Here is a 15,044-nt window from a genome sequence, read left to right on the forward strand (position 1 = left end):
AGAGAGAGAGAGAGGGAGAGAGAGAGAGTTGTATGAAGGGAAGGAAACGAGGGAAGAGAGGAGAGGGGAGGGGAGAGGAGAAAAGGGAGGAGAGGAGAGGAGAGGAGAGGAGAGGAGAAGGGAAGAGGAGGGAAGGCAAGGGAAGAAAGAAGGGAAGAGAGGAAGGTGGAGGGAGGACATGACTATAAAGGAAATACTCCCATCTTGTGGCTAGTGTTGAAATAACATGCTTTAACTAAAGACGATTGCTGTAGAAAATATAACATAAAATCATCAGAAGAATCCTTGCTACTTATTGATCCTTTCCTCTAAGACCCAGGCACCCCATTAGGCATTATGTAAGCTATCTTATTTAATACCTAACACAAAAACAAATGTGCCACTTACATTTTACTGTAAATTAATAATATGAAAATAACAGTGCATTTGTCATCCCATTTTTTTTATTTGATAGACAGGAAACTATGAAGCCCTGGTTGTTGAAGGAATTATAGTCATTGACTAATCACTTATTCCAACAGACAACAGGATTCTTGGTTCCCAGCCTTGTGCTAAAATATCCCATTCTCTCTTATATGACAGTATTCCCAATCATATATGAATGGAAAATACAGATCTCTAATTTACAACTGCAGTCATTTGTATTTTCAAGTTTTTTCTGTCAAAAATAAATAGTATCTATTTTTTTTGGCAACTGGGTTGAGAGTGATAATTGATCTTTTACTAGGGGAAAGAAGTTTCATTTTTAATAATCTAATGCTGGATCAGGTCAAATTTCACTGCTGATTTGTCAAAGTTAACTGAGAAACTTTCAGAAGAAAGAACAAATACAACTTCAGATAAATAATCCAGAAATTTGTGATTAGAAATATGTACTACTAATAAAATAATTTGATAATAAATTTTTAGGACATGAAGCCCATTTTACTGCATCATCCAATTCCAGAAAACCAGTGAGAAAGACAGAAAGAGACACTTAATATATACACTTCTTTTCTGTAACAGTTTCTTTAGTGAGTACTTGTTAGAATTACTCTTAAAGATTTCCTGGCAGATGCATGATGAAGAATAAGATGTTACTTATGGTAGGTTGGTTACTGGTTTGTGCCATCTAAATAAGGATTTACATGTTTTAAAACTTGCTTAAGCTTGAAGAAGATAAGATGGGCCAGATGAAGGCAACCATCATCATTTCTGGCAGTTGATGATTTCCATCCTGCTGACAATGTGCAGATCCTGTGTCTTGTCATGGAAAAATTGCTACCTGAACACTTTCCTTACCTGGACTCATTTGTTTAAATGTTTGATTTATTTATTTGTTTGTTTATGTGTTTAAAATGCAGAGTAATAGAGAAGGTGAGATAGAGAAACCTGAAATTTCATCCAGGTCTACCACATGGGTAGCAAGAGCCCAAACTGGCCATCTTTCCTTGCTTTCCCACGCACGTCAGCAGGAAGCTGGATCAGAAAACAGAGCAGTTGGGACTTGAACCAATGCTCCAATATGGGATACCAATATCAGATCAGCAAGGCAGTACCTTAACTCATTGGGCCATAATGCTTCCTCCCATTCCATTCCTGCCCACCCCAACTCTTAACATATCTTCAGATATATGGAAACTGGACAAAACTGCTCTTCCATAAGATGACATGCAGCAAGGATGGAGCTTACTCATTTATTTACTTATATGTTTGTGTTGAAATGCAGAGACTCAGAGATACAAGGAGTCAGGCAGAGAGTGATCTCAGATCCTCTGATTCACTACCCAAATGCCCACCACAGCCAAAACTGGGCCAGATGAAAGCCAGGAAACAGTAACTCAATCTGAGTCTCCCTCATGGATGGCAGAGGGTGCATTAGCAGGAAGCTAGAATTGGGAGAGAGCCAGGACTTGAATCCAGGCAGTCCAATATGGGATGCAGTCATCACAAGCAACATTTTAACTGTTTGTACCAAACATCATCTGCTGATCTACTTTTATATCATTATTAAGTATGTACACCTTTCCCATTCAATTAATTTGAATAAAACAAAATAAACATGGAAGCCAATGAAAAATCCATAAACTATGTGCTCTTAGTGGAACAAAAGTTAAAGAATTACACTAATGCTACACACTAATTCTAATATGAAAAGGATCACTTCTCAGGTAAATTTGTTAGAAGGCTTCAAACCTTAATGAAATTTTTAAATTATTTAAAAAGCTAATCTAAGTGTTGATTGATCTTTCCTACTAAAAATGCCTAGAAATCACAGCAGTTTTGAACTCAGAAAATATGATTCCATTTTCATATTTTTAAAATAAGCCCAATTTTAAAGGGAATTTTCATTTTTTGCAAATTTCAAATTTATAACTGATTATCAAACTATCCATTTATACATATACACATATATGATATAGTACCCTAAAACATGCCATCTTAAGACATCTGAATTAACTTATATCTAGAAGCTAACACTGTAAGTTGAAATATTTCCTTAGAAATTATGTTTATTCCATCACTCTTGGCCAACAAGCCAAGAATATACATGTTGTACAAATGAGCTGCTGACTGGAGGCAGTGAGCCCATCAGTGTAAAATACATGAGGTATAATAGTCTTCACAGCCTGAAAGAGCCCCTGAGGTCATGGCTTCAACATCCATATGCATGACTTAGCACTTGAGCTACTGTCAAAACTGAGATACCAAGCTGGGATATGCACAATGACCAAATTAGCACATTACTGCTTCTTGCTACTGTCAAATTCCATGAGGTATTCTTCCTCCTGTATTATGTCATTAATTCCTTATACTAAAAATAGCAATGGGACAAAACATAAGCAGATGGCTTCACATCCAAAAGCACGTCTAGATTAAGTTATTTAAAATAACTGGGGGACCTATAGCACAGATTGGATACAATATGTATGTATATTACATGCCCGGCACCTATAATGCTAACAGTGCTTCTGGCAGATGGAGGCAAAGAGAAAGAAGCACTTTAGTACCACATGAAAAGAATGGTCTCAAAGGAACATGTGGTCACTCATTGGATCTGAACCCAGACACACCAAGACATTCCCAAGAGTATCACTCTTTCCCTTTGAAGACACTGAATTGCCAACATTCTATATTTTTTGACCCTCAGGAGTTCCTTCCTGAAAGACAAATATCTATATGCAAGGTAGAACTCCCCTATAGTTAACAGATAAGTGGGGATTTGTTGACCTTTTGCTGAAAAGAAGTTAGAGAACATAGTTGTCAGGTAACCTGGCAGCAGAGAGAGAATGTAGAGAGAGCACAGGTTTTATAAAACTACATTTTCTGTAGTATCAAATTTTTTCTAGCACAAATACTCTGTTCCTATTAAAAATACCTGCAGTTGGTAGATCATCTTGGACTAAACAGCTGTGATTTGTACCTCTCAAAATGAATGCAAAAGCTTAGGAACTACCTCTTTATAAATTAACAGGTATAGAACATGTTTTATAATTTAAAAAAATCGCATTCTAATATCACTGAGATCTCTACTAATGTAGTTAGCAGTATCGCATCACTGAAGCATTTCAAAGATAAGATATCAAAAAGCAAGTGAGCAGGCAGACATTGTGACTCAGTGGGCTAAGTCACTGTCTGGGACACACACATCCCATAGCACAGTGTCAGATATGACTCCTATCTGCACCACACTTTGATTGAGCTTCCTGCTGATGCACCAGGATTGCAGCAGATAATGACCCAAGTACTTGGATTCCCACCACCTAGAGAGACTCGGAATTCCAGGCTTACTGCTTCAGCCTGGCATAGAGCTGGCTATCGTGGGCATTTGGAAAGTCAACCAGTAGATAGAGGATCTCTCTCTCCCTCCCCTCTCTTTCTCTCTCTCCTCCCCCCCATCACTCTACCTTTCAAACAAATAAATAAATAACTTTATAAAACAGAAATAACAAAGAAGATACTGACAGACCTGGGTGTTAGATCCCTATTGTAAAGCAGTTTACTGTTTACTTCTTTTTATTAAGAAATACTTTTAAATTACACAGTACTTCAAAAAGTTTGTGGAAAATGGAATTCGAAGAAAAGTTTATATCTGTGCAAAACAAAAAATTTGAACTCCGTGTACAGCTTTTTTTCATGATACACATTTTCCATGAGCTTTTTGAAGACCTCACATATTATTCTCATTCATTGGTAAACTTTTTATCCTCTAGTGTTAATATGTCATGGTACATAGCCTACTTTGCTCTATACCAGTCAACTTCTCTGTCTTCTACAAATGTGGGACAATATCATTTGAAATAGAAATAGTGCTGAGTGGGAGAGATTGTCCTGAAAGGAGAAGGTAGACATTGATGTGGACCCCCCACCTTCAAAGTTCAAATACTTCTAGATTTGGGCAAGATAGGGGGAGAAGGGAATATCACTATATTCTTATATTTGTATCTACAAATCACGTTGGGTCTGTTAAAATTTAAGAATTAAAATTTTAAGAAAATGCTTTCAGACTTGACTTATGTTCACAGTTAACACTGTTCCCCTATCAGTATCTTACTTGACATGAAAAACTGTAAGTGAAGCCAACACTTTTACAGAAAAGAAACTACTTTCATTTGATTGCAATATACACCTTTTTCACCTATTAACACCTTTGTCCCAAATTACCTCTGCTATATTATGGTTTGTTTTGAAGAGTAGGAAGTCAATGAAAAAATTTCTCTCTTCTCATAAAATCCTTAAATTAGGCTTTGACGTCTTAACTCCTCTGTTTTGATCCAACTAAGAAAAAAATAGTATAGCGTCCCCCATCCCCACTTTCCCTGACCCTTAAATTGGATAGAATTGCTTTCTCATCCTTTAAATTGAAAGATTCCTACTATATTTCTAACAAGCTGGATCAGTTTCCTGCTGCCTTTTTAAAAAAAGATTTAGCCGGCGCCGTGGCTCAATAGGCTAATCCTCCACCTTGCGGCGCCGGCACACCGGGTTCTAGTCCCGGTTGGGGCGCCGGATTCTGTCCCGGTTGCCCCTCTTCCAGGCCAGCTCTCTGCTATGGCCAGGGAGTGCAGTGGAGGATGGCCCAGGTGCTTGGGCCCTGCACCCCATGGGAGACCAGGAAAAGCACCTGGCTCCTGGCTCCTGCCAGGATCAGCGCGGTGCGCCGGCTGCAGCGGCGGCCATTGGAGGGTGAACCAACGGCAAAAAGGAAGACCTTTCTCTCTCTGTCTCTCTCTCTCACTGTCCACTCTGCCTGTCAAAAAAAAATAAAATAAAATAAAAATAAAAATAAAAAAAGATTTAGTTTATTTGTTTGAAAGACAGAGTGACAGAGAGAGGCAGAGACAGAGAGAAAGAAATCTTCCATCTGTTGGTTCATTACCCAAATGGCCACAAATGTCAAGGCTGGCCCAGGCCAAAGCTAGCAGCTAGGAACTCCATCTGTGTTTCCTACATGAGTGCAAGGGTCCAACCCCCTGGCCATTAGCAGGGAGCTGGATCAGAAGCAGGAACTCAAACCTACCTTCTGATATGGTATCTGGGGTCACAGGTGGCACCTTAACCCACTGCACCACAATGGGGGCCCCTCTTGCTGTTTCTTTTAATTGAATGTAAACTTGGGTAAGGAATGAAGACTATAAGTATTAGTATAAAATGTGTTAAATTTCTGAAATATTAAAAATAGGATACTGTGTGTTCAGATTTGAAAAAATATACTGGACATTTCAAAACTTGAAATGTGTTTTAGAGTATTGCTGACAGACAATCTGAAAAACAGGTAACAGATATTTAATATTAGACTAGTTTGATAACTATTTCTTCAGGTAATATAAAAAGTACTTATCAATTCCTTTTCTCCCCAGCTGTCTGTTGCTAAATTTGCAACAATAAATTGCGGGTTCCTAATTACAAAAGCAATTTCAGCTTTGGTACTCATTTGTGTTTACATTTGGCAAAAGATGTCTTCCTGCATTTAGGAAAGGAAGGCTTAAGTAGGCTTATGACCACCTACACATCAAATGACTTACGCAGACATCTCCCTTCTTAAATACAAGTTAGATACATATGCAATAATTAAAATGTTGAACCAAAATGATCAGAACAAAGTGCAGGAGGTAACAGTCCAATCAACTCTCACAAATCTGAAAGCTCTCTTAAGGTGTTCATGAAATCAAAACTGCAGCTGAACTCCCACTTCCTTAACACAACAGCATCTTGGCTATGAAAACGGGCTTACTTCCGATAGCAGATATTGGGTGGACCAATCCCAGAAATACACAGTATTTCCAGGTCCTTGAAACCCAGAAAACATGCAAATTAGACTTATTAAATGTTAAATGATTTTAGCTGATAAAAATAGAGATTCATAAATTATATATAACTATATATACTTTGAAGCATTATATTGGAGTAACTTCATCTAAAGTTTGATCATTATTTCTATGTTTAAAATATACCAGAGCAGGCATTTTTCATAACAGTTAAGATGTTGCTTGGCACTCCAGTGTCCCATATCAGAGTGCCTGGGTTTGAGTCTCAAATTTGATCTCAAATTCAGCTTCCTACTAATGTATACCCTGGAACACAGCAGTGATGACTCAAGTAGTTAGTTCCACACCACCCATGTGGGAGACCCAAACTGAATTCCCAGCTCCTGGCTTCAGCCTGGCCAATTACCAGCTGTTGTAGGGATGGGGGTAGTAAACAACCACATAGGAGACACCTCTCTCTTTCTCTCTATTTCTACCTCTATCTCTGTCTTTCAAATAAATAAAAATTTAAGAAAAAATTAACAAAATTTAACATACTGATTAAGCTTTTAACCTTCAGTTCAACTCATTTTTAAATATCCAAAAGCTTATAATAGGTGGATTCTGAAGAGAAAACCAAGAGCCAATAGTAGGTATGTAGGTTCACTTGGCTATCCATGACAAGTGCCCTTTGTAAAGGAAAACAAATGAACACAGACACTAAGACTAACAAGTCAACTACAAGGCTACCACAACACTTTCACCTTTCATACAGTGAAATTGCCACCAATCAAACTGTATCCCAACATGGTTGTTTTTTATTTGTTTGTTTGTTTGTTTGACAGGCAGAGTGGACAGTGAGAAAGAGAGACAGAGAGAAAGGTCTTCCTTTTGCCATTGGTTCACCCTCCAATGGCCGCCGCGGCCGGTGCGCTGCAGCGGCGCACTGCGCTGATCTGATGGCAGGAGCCAGGAGCCAGGTACTTATCCTGGTCTCCCATGGGGTGCAGGGCCCAAGCACTTGGGCCATCCTCCACTGCACTCCCTGGCCACAGCAGAGAGCTGGCCTGGAAGAGGGGCAACCGGGACAGAATCCGGCGCCCTGACCGGAACTAGAACCCGGTGTGCCAGCGCCGCAAGGCGGAGGATTAGCCTAGTGAGCCGTGGCATCAGCCCCAACCGGTTTTTTTAACAATTAAATAGGGTAATTTAGGCCAATGAGAGTTTCAAACATTTCTATAAATCCTAATAAAAGAACAGAGGTGTGATGAAATTTGAAAAAAGAGAAAAAATGCATGCAAACATAGGCCCAAGAAGCTCTGAGAACAGCATATGAAGAATTCCAGGAAGGTGAGAAAATCTAAAGTCTCTCAGCCAGGGAATTCATGTTCTACCAATTTAAGAATCCTAAAGCCTGCAGATATTTGGATTCAGCCTTAGGATGCAAAACTCATGCAACCAAAAAGGTGTTTTTCTCATTAATTTCACAGCAGAACATCAAACAAAGCAATCCAAGATGGATCAGCTCCAATCCATCTGGAGCAGCCAGACATTGGGAAGGGTTTTCAACAGCATCGTGAAGATCAGAAACAAAAGCTGTATCAAAAAATATAGTCATCTCCTTCCTCGGTACATGCAGATCTGAAACAAAAGCTGTATCAAAAAATACAGTCATCTCCTTCCTCCCAACTCCCTCTCTTCCACCCACTACCTTAACCCATGACCTCAAATAATCCCCAAATCTGGGAAACATTAGTAGCGTTGCTGCAGCTGACCCCCATTACTGTCCCCAGTAGGTGGAGGTAGTCTCTGAGGTAGTGAATGTCAAGGTTTAGTGTGAAGTATGACATTCATTTCAGACACAGAGATACTCCGTATGAAATAAAGAAGCCATTGATGGAGAAGTGCATAAATGTCTTACAAGTATAGAACAATATCCTGGGTGAGGAAGTGATAAATAATAAGGCATTCTGACCACACCTGCTACTCATTAAGAGACAGAAGCCTCTTGGCCACCATTAATACTTTCAGCATCTGCCAGAGGAAATAGTGGGCTTTGTAAAGAGAAAGATGTTTTTAAAAGGTGGTGGTAGAATTGAGCAGATGTCTAATCTACTCTTTGATTACACTACTGTGGGAATCAGTGCAAAAAAGAGGTTTAATAAGTTGAGGTATAAACAACATAGATCAAATAGAGTTTATGTAAGAAACTGAAGAGATTTAATGAACTGAGGACTTGGTTTTAATAGCCACTCTGCAGATAGCACTATGTAAACTAAAACTTATTTCTCAACTACTGGGATAATTTTCAGAGTTTCTATGAAATTAGACGTTTTGTAGATAGCTTTTGGATTTGGGAATTAAAGGGAGAAACACAGAATATAAACAGAAGTCAACACTTTCTTCACAAGACAGGAAGTGAGCTGCCTTAAAAGCTACAGTCAAAGCTGAACTGGCCTCTGATGCTCCTTCAAGGTCCCCCATCATTGGAGGAAGACAGTTCAGGCATTGATCGAGTCCAGTCCCTTTCACCTTCTCAGAGTGAATATGGAAGCAACCCCAGAAACAATCTCATAGTGCTTGGAAGAGGGGTAAGAGAGGCAGAATAAACCACAGATTTCTGGAAACACTGAAAATTGCACTATTTCTATTCCACCTCTCTCTTCCTGACAGTAATCACTTCTGGGACCCAAAGGAAAGCCACATTGGAAATGTACCTAAGGCTGGAGCTCTCCCATCTTTATGAGGCAGCACCTTGAGAGTCTGACTCCAATTCTGGCTTGAGTGAGAAAAGGAAATTTAGTGTACCTGTGGTGAATTAATTTTTCTATTAGAAAATCATTTGGCTTGATTTGTCAATCTAACGTCCTTTAATGCTCTGGGACTGCTAAAGATTCACTTAAATCATTACTGCTGAGCTGCTGTTTGGACCTGGATCCATTTGCTTTGTGACTGACTTCAGTGTCTGCCTGGACATGGAGGTAATGTGATTTGATAACTATTGAGATTCTGATCAGGATCAAGTGTTCTTAGGGTGCTTTGATAGATCTCTCTCAGTGATCTGATTTTTTTCCCCATCTCAATAGCTGAGTTTGAAATCTTAACTCCTGAATCCAACATTTGCTATTTCAAGCTGCAACCACAAGATAGCAGAATAACTTAATTTGAGCTCCATCCAGTGAGGTCACTGATCCCAAAACTGATAAAAGTGAATCAGGAAACATGTTAGAAATATGATTGTTATATGTTACAACAGAAAATTAAATAAGCAACCATTTAAAAATAAGCTTAATTATGTAAAGCATAAATTTATTATTTGTATTAGTAGTCAATGATAAAGAAATATTATATGGAAATCTATTAACTGCATAACTGAGTACTTCTAAATATAATGATGATAATTAATATTGAAACCCCTCTTTTGCATCATTAGAGATTAAAATAATATATATGTATGTATTTAAATCTATATGTTTCCAGATAACTCCCAGTCCTTATTATTTTGAATGTCTGTATAATTCATAGCTTAATTACAGAATGAACATTAAAAAGAAGAGAATGTTGTATTAGCTTTTTTATTAACTACTGCAGTAATAAAATGTTCCCTAAGAATATTTAAATAGCATAAAATGTCTCATCTTAATAGTCACGCATGATTCTCCACAGAGCTAAACTATAAACATGTCTCAAGAATCCCAGGCCATCCCTGGAGATTTCGCAGAGCTTCCTTCACATGTCTCCCTAAGAACAGAAGCCTGAGAAAACAGATGGGTCTTCCTCTGTGACTCTGAGATCAGCAGCCCAGCCTCTGGTCAATAGTCAAGAAGAATTCCAGAGTTGACAGCTCTTCTTAAAAAAAAAAAAAATCTGCTTCCTTTTTCCCAGAATTCAAAGTGAGACTCTAATTCTCGCACAATTAGTTATGTTCCACCTCAACAAATGACTAAATGTCCCACCAGATTCACTATAAAAGAAGAAAAGGAATAAATAGACTATGCTGGGAGAATAGCAAAGTCATTTATGTGATACGTGTTACCAAAAGAAGTCAGAATCCTCCAAGGATATATTGGTACTATATGCTTGAGTTATAAAACAAAGTAATTAAGAATAAAATCAATTAATTTAGCCTTGACCGATGCTAAGGAAAGAGAAAGCACTAGACTTCAAGTAACAAGGATGCTTCAAAAAATCATAGAAGAATGGAATCAAAAGATAAACTTATTTTGTTGCCAAAAATATTGAAATCCATGCACCATTTTTGAAAAGAATATATTTTCCAGTATAAACTTTTGGAAGATACTTTATATGCCTGTTTGACCTACCAGTTAAGATGCTCATATACCATATTGAAATGCCTAGGTTTGATACCTGTTTCTGGCTATGGATTCAAAATTCCTGCCAATGCTGACCCTGGAGGGCAGTAGAGTCGTCCCTGGAATGCATATGAGAGAACTGGATTAACTTCCTGACCCCTAGCTTCAGTCAGCCCAATCTAAGCCACTGCGTGCTCTGGAGTAATGATCCAGTGGATAGTTCATTCACACTTTTACTCTCACTCTCTGTCCTCTGCTTCTTCAATAAAACTTTTTTTAAAAAACTTTTTTTTTTCATTTTAAAAGAATGCTTAATATGACAGTTTGAGGCTTAAGTATAAAAAGTATGCCATCTGGTCAAAAATCATGTAAAATATATTCTCAAAGAATTTTTGAAAATTATATGTGAAAATGAGAAAATTTTAACACCTTTATTAGGAAAGAGTAGGAACTCAGTAAATGAATTCTAGAAAGATAAGATATATCTTAAATTTTTATGTTTGTATCCAGAAAAAAAATTAGAAAAAAGAGTTTGATGCTATGACATGTTTTCCAGAAACACAGATGAGTAAGGAAACAACAGATCTTATTTTTAAAAAACATCCCAATATTGCCATTACATTTTAATGCATTATTCCCTGTTTGTATCATAATAAAATTAGTTTTCATTTCCAAACGGTAATTAGAAAGGAATAGCAGATATCACAGTTACTCTAATAAATATTGTAGTAACTGACTTCCACATAACTTTTTCTTCCTTTCCTGGATAGCCTAGTTCAGGAAATAAAATTATTTTCTTTTAAACATAAACATTTTTTTTTCTTTTCAGCACAAGAAAAGAAATGACAAATAGCTGAAAAGACTTTAGGTCTATTTCTCTTTGTATCCTTTTACAAAACCATATTTATTTTAACTTAGAAGCCCCTGAACCCCAAATTACTTCTCTGTCTCCGATTGCTCTCCTGATAGACCCATTTCTATGTGTTTAACTGCCCAATGAACACCTTCGCCTGCACGGTCTAGACAGAGACACCACAAATTCTTTCAGGCCAAAACTTTTTTTTTTAATTATTTAAGGAATTTATTAATACATTACCTGCTCAGGGTCATAGCAAATTCATGATAATTACTCTAACACAATTCTTATCAATTCTCAAGTTAATGTGATATTTTCATGAATGAATAAATTCATCCAATTTCCTGGCAAAGCATTTTTTTGTTTGTTTTGTTTTGTTTTGCTTCAGAATACCTTTTCTTCTGAAACTCTATTACCATCCACACCCCACCCCCCTAATTCATTACTTGGGTTCTTTCTCCTCAATTTCTCTACTACTACATAATTTAGAACTTCCTGTCTCTCTTGCCTAGTTGTATGGAAACCATTTTTTAAAACAACCTTAATGTTTCAAACATTGAACCCTTCCATTCTCCTACCAAAGAACTTTCTGAAAAGCAAATCTAGAGAAGTTACTCTCCCTTCCTAAAATCCTTGATGACTCTCCCACAGGAGAAATCTGCAACGAATTAGGACGGCATGCAAAGTCCTTTATGTATGCTTAGTGCCAAGGCTTCTTGTATAACCTCCTCCCATTCCACTCCTCTTCCTTTCTTCTATATTGATCACCTTGTGTGCTAGACCTTCAGAAATACATGTAGATTTCTAGTAACTGCCATGCCATTTCATCCCTCTAGGCAACTGCTCGAAGTACCCTGCACTTTATGTTCTTCTCCATCTTCAGACTTCTGGTTAAACTCTTCCTTCAAGAACTTTGTGATCTACAGCTTTCAATATTTCTTTCTCTATTAAATTTTCCTTACATCACATGCTAAGATTTTGCGACTCTTTCCTTTCAGCCAGACTGCAACTAGAACATAATTCTAATATTGTGTTTATGTATATATATATATACACCTTAAAGTGTTTTCAGAATATTCTCCCTAATCTTCTCTGAAATCCTTATAACAAGCAAATCTGTATTTTTTCTACTTTCCAAAGGACTTGGAGATCTTTAGTATACAATATGCATTAAAGCAGTTTTCAATTAAAAACAATTAATAACTGAATTAAATTATGTAAGCTCTACATTTTCTAAAGCATTATTCTAGGCGTTGTGGGATATACAAACACAAATAAAAAAATGTTCTACACATAAAGAGTAATGGAAGTCAAAACCTGTATTAAATAGGAATATATAGCAAGATATAAAGTGATACTGCCATGGGAAATTAGGGTAAGATTTATTTTCCAACCAAAAGGCCTCAAAAGATTTCACAGGGGAGGAGGGTGGTTGGCAATGTGGTGCAGCAGGTTAAGTCATGCCTGCAACACTGGCACCCCATGTGAGTACTGGTACCATGTGAGTACTGGTTTGAGTTCTGGCTGTTCAAATTCTGATCCAGCTCCTTGTAAATGCACTAGGGAAAGCAGTGGAAGACAACCCAAGTACTTGGGTCCTTGCTACCCACTTGGGAGACCTAGATGGAGTTGTTAGCTCCTGGCTTCAACCCGGCTGTTGCAGGCACTTGGAAAGCAAATTAGCAAAAGGAAGATCTCTCTGTGTGTCTCCTACTCTGCCTTTCAAATAAATAAATAAATCCTAAAAATAAAAGAGATTCATGGGGAAAGAAGAATTGCATACAGAGATTGAAAGATTCGTGAAGCCCAAATATGGACTGAAGTGCATGGACTTTAATTGGAATGAATCAGGGTCTCTCAGTTTCACAAGTATGAAAATGAATGTCCAGATCTGGGCTTCAAAGTGTTTGATTTGATGGCTTCAGTTAGAATAAAGTTTATCAGTGAAGTACAGAGAAGCCATTTAGAGATCCATTTAATATACCAAACAATTCTGAAGGACTTGATATTTGAATCTCAGAAATAGATCTGTAGTTGGAAAAGCAAAGAGGTAGGAATTTGGAAGAGAGGACCAATGAAATTTTGCAAATGATTCATACATCCAAATAAAATAAATATTCATCTAAAAAGTAGATGTTTTAAATCAGGAAATGAAAGGATGGTAGTGTCATTAATAGAAACAGGGACTACATGAAGAACTTTGGAAAGGAAAATTACTTCAGGCTTTGTGTCATGGAATTGGAAGCAGTGGTATATCTGATAGGGACATTCAACAACCCTCTAGAATGGTGCCTGAAAATTACAGAAAGATTGTAGCTAAAAGAAATATATTGATCATGCTTACAAAGAATATATTTAAAGACATTAAATAGAATGAGTGTTAATACTGACAGCTGAAATGCAGGAAGACTGAGAAAAACATTTGGGAATAGTTTGTATACAGGAAGTTGGAGAAGAAAAGATTCCAAAAAAGAATAGAAAACAAGAGAACAGTCATGAAGTCATGACCACTGAGACCAAGGACAAGCAAAGCAACAATATAATGGAACAGTTGAATACATCTAATGGTACCTAAGTATTGAAGCTACATGGTCCAACAAGCTAGGCACAAACTATATGTAAATACTTAATTAAATTAAATTAAAGTATGGTTCCTCACTTGAATTAATCACATTTGAAATGCCTAACACTCACATATGGCAAGTGACTTCCTGGAAAGAAGTGGTGTGGTACAGAAAAATTTATCTTGTTAGAAAACTATTCTAGACAGTGTTAGACCAAGTAATATAAAGACTGGAATAAAAGGTGGCTGTTATGAGTTTAGGTTTAGAATGGGATAAATTCCTCACTCTTCTACTGACTACCTGTGTGTCCTTCCACAAATTACTCAGTTTCCAGCACTTACCTCCTGGAGTTCGTTGTTGAGTGACTGGATGGTAATATGCATTCAACCACCATTCGTGGTGCACTGCTAGTCCTCAACGACAGGGAAATGGCAGCAGCAGCAGCAGCAAAGTACCAAGACACACTGCTAGGGATTAAGGAGAAAACAGGTGGTAAGTGTACGAATGAGTGCAGCAGGCCTAGCCTTTAATAGGCCAGAAAGGTAGGGCAGACTATGCCAGTGACAATTTAGGGAGGAATTCTTTTAAAGCACGAGTGTCCTAGAAAAACTGTGAGCATGAAGGATGACATGAACAGGAAGAAAACTGGAAGTGATGGGTTGACTTTGATTTACACCTTCTGATTGTTGAAGAGATGGTTATATCATCTGTTGAAAATATCACATAATCCTCCACCTGTGGCGCCAGCATCCCATATGGGTGCCGGGTTCTAGTCCCGGTTGCTCCTCTTCCAGTCCAGCTCTCTGCTGTGGCCCAGGAAGGCAGTGGAGGATGGCCCAAGTGCTTGGGTGCCTGCACCTGCATGGGAGACCAGGAGGAGGCACCTGGCTCCTGGCTTTGCATCGCTGCAGTGCCGACCCAAGCAGCCATTTGGTGGTGAACCAACAAAAGGAAGACCTTTCTCTCCGTCTCTCTCTCTCACTGTCTAACTCTATCTGTCAAATAAAAAATTTTAAAAAAAAGAAAATATCACATCAGGGCCAGCACTGTGGCACAGCAGGTAAAGCCGCCACCTCCAGTGCCG

At 37.9% G+C, this 15,044-nt stretch overlaps 1 long non-coding RNA gene across 2 annotated transcripts in view; it reads right to left on the reverse strand.

Moving 5' to 3' along the window:
- LOC127492741 (uncharacterized) overlaps positions 1-15,044 on the reverse strand; it is a 296,618-nt gene that overhangs the window by 152,188 nt on the left and 129,386 nt on the right. The window contains exon 3 of one of the 2 annotated variants that reach the window (XR_011382034.2): positions 14,302-14,424. This is a non-coding gene — a long non-coding RNA (uncharacterized LOC127492741). Of the gene's footprint in view, positions 1-14,301; positions 14,428-15,044 lie in introns of both variants that reach the window. The other variant, XR_016220177.1, reaches the window with a different exon arrangement.

The sequence above is a fragment of the Oryctolagus cuniculus genome, chromosome 14 (genome assembly GCF_051225735.1).
Source record: "Oryctolagus cuniculus isolate XC-2025 breed Fujian yellow rabbit chromosome 14, ASM5122573v1, whole genome shotgun sequence".
Classification (NCBI taxonomy): Eukaryota; Metazoa; Chordata; class Mammalia; order Lagomorpha; family Leporidae; genus Oryctolagus; species Oryctolagus cuniculus.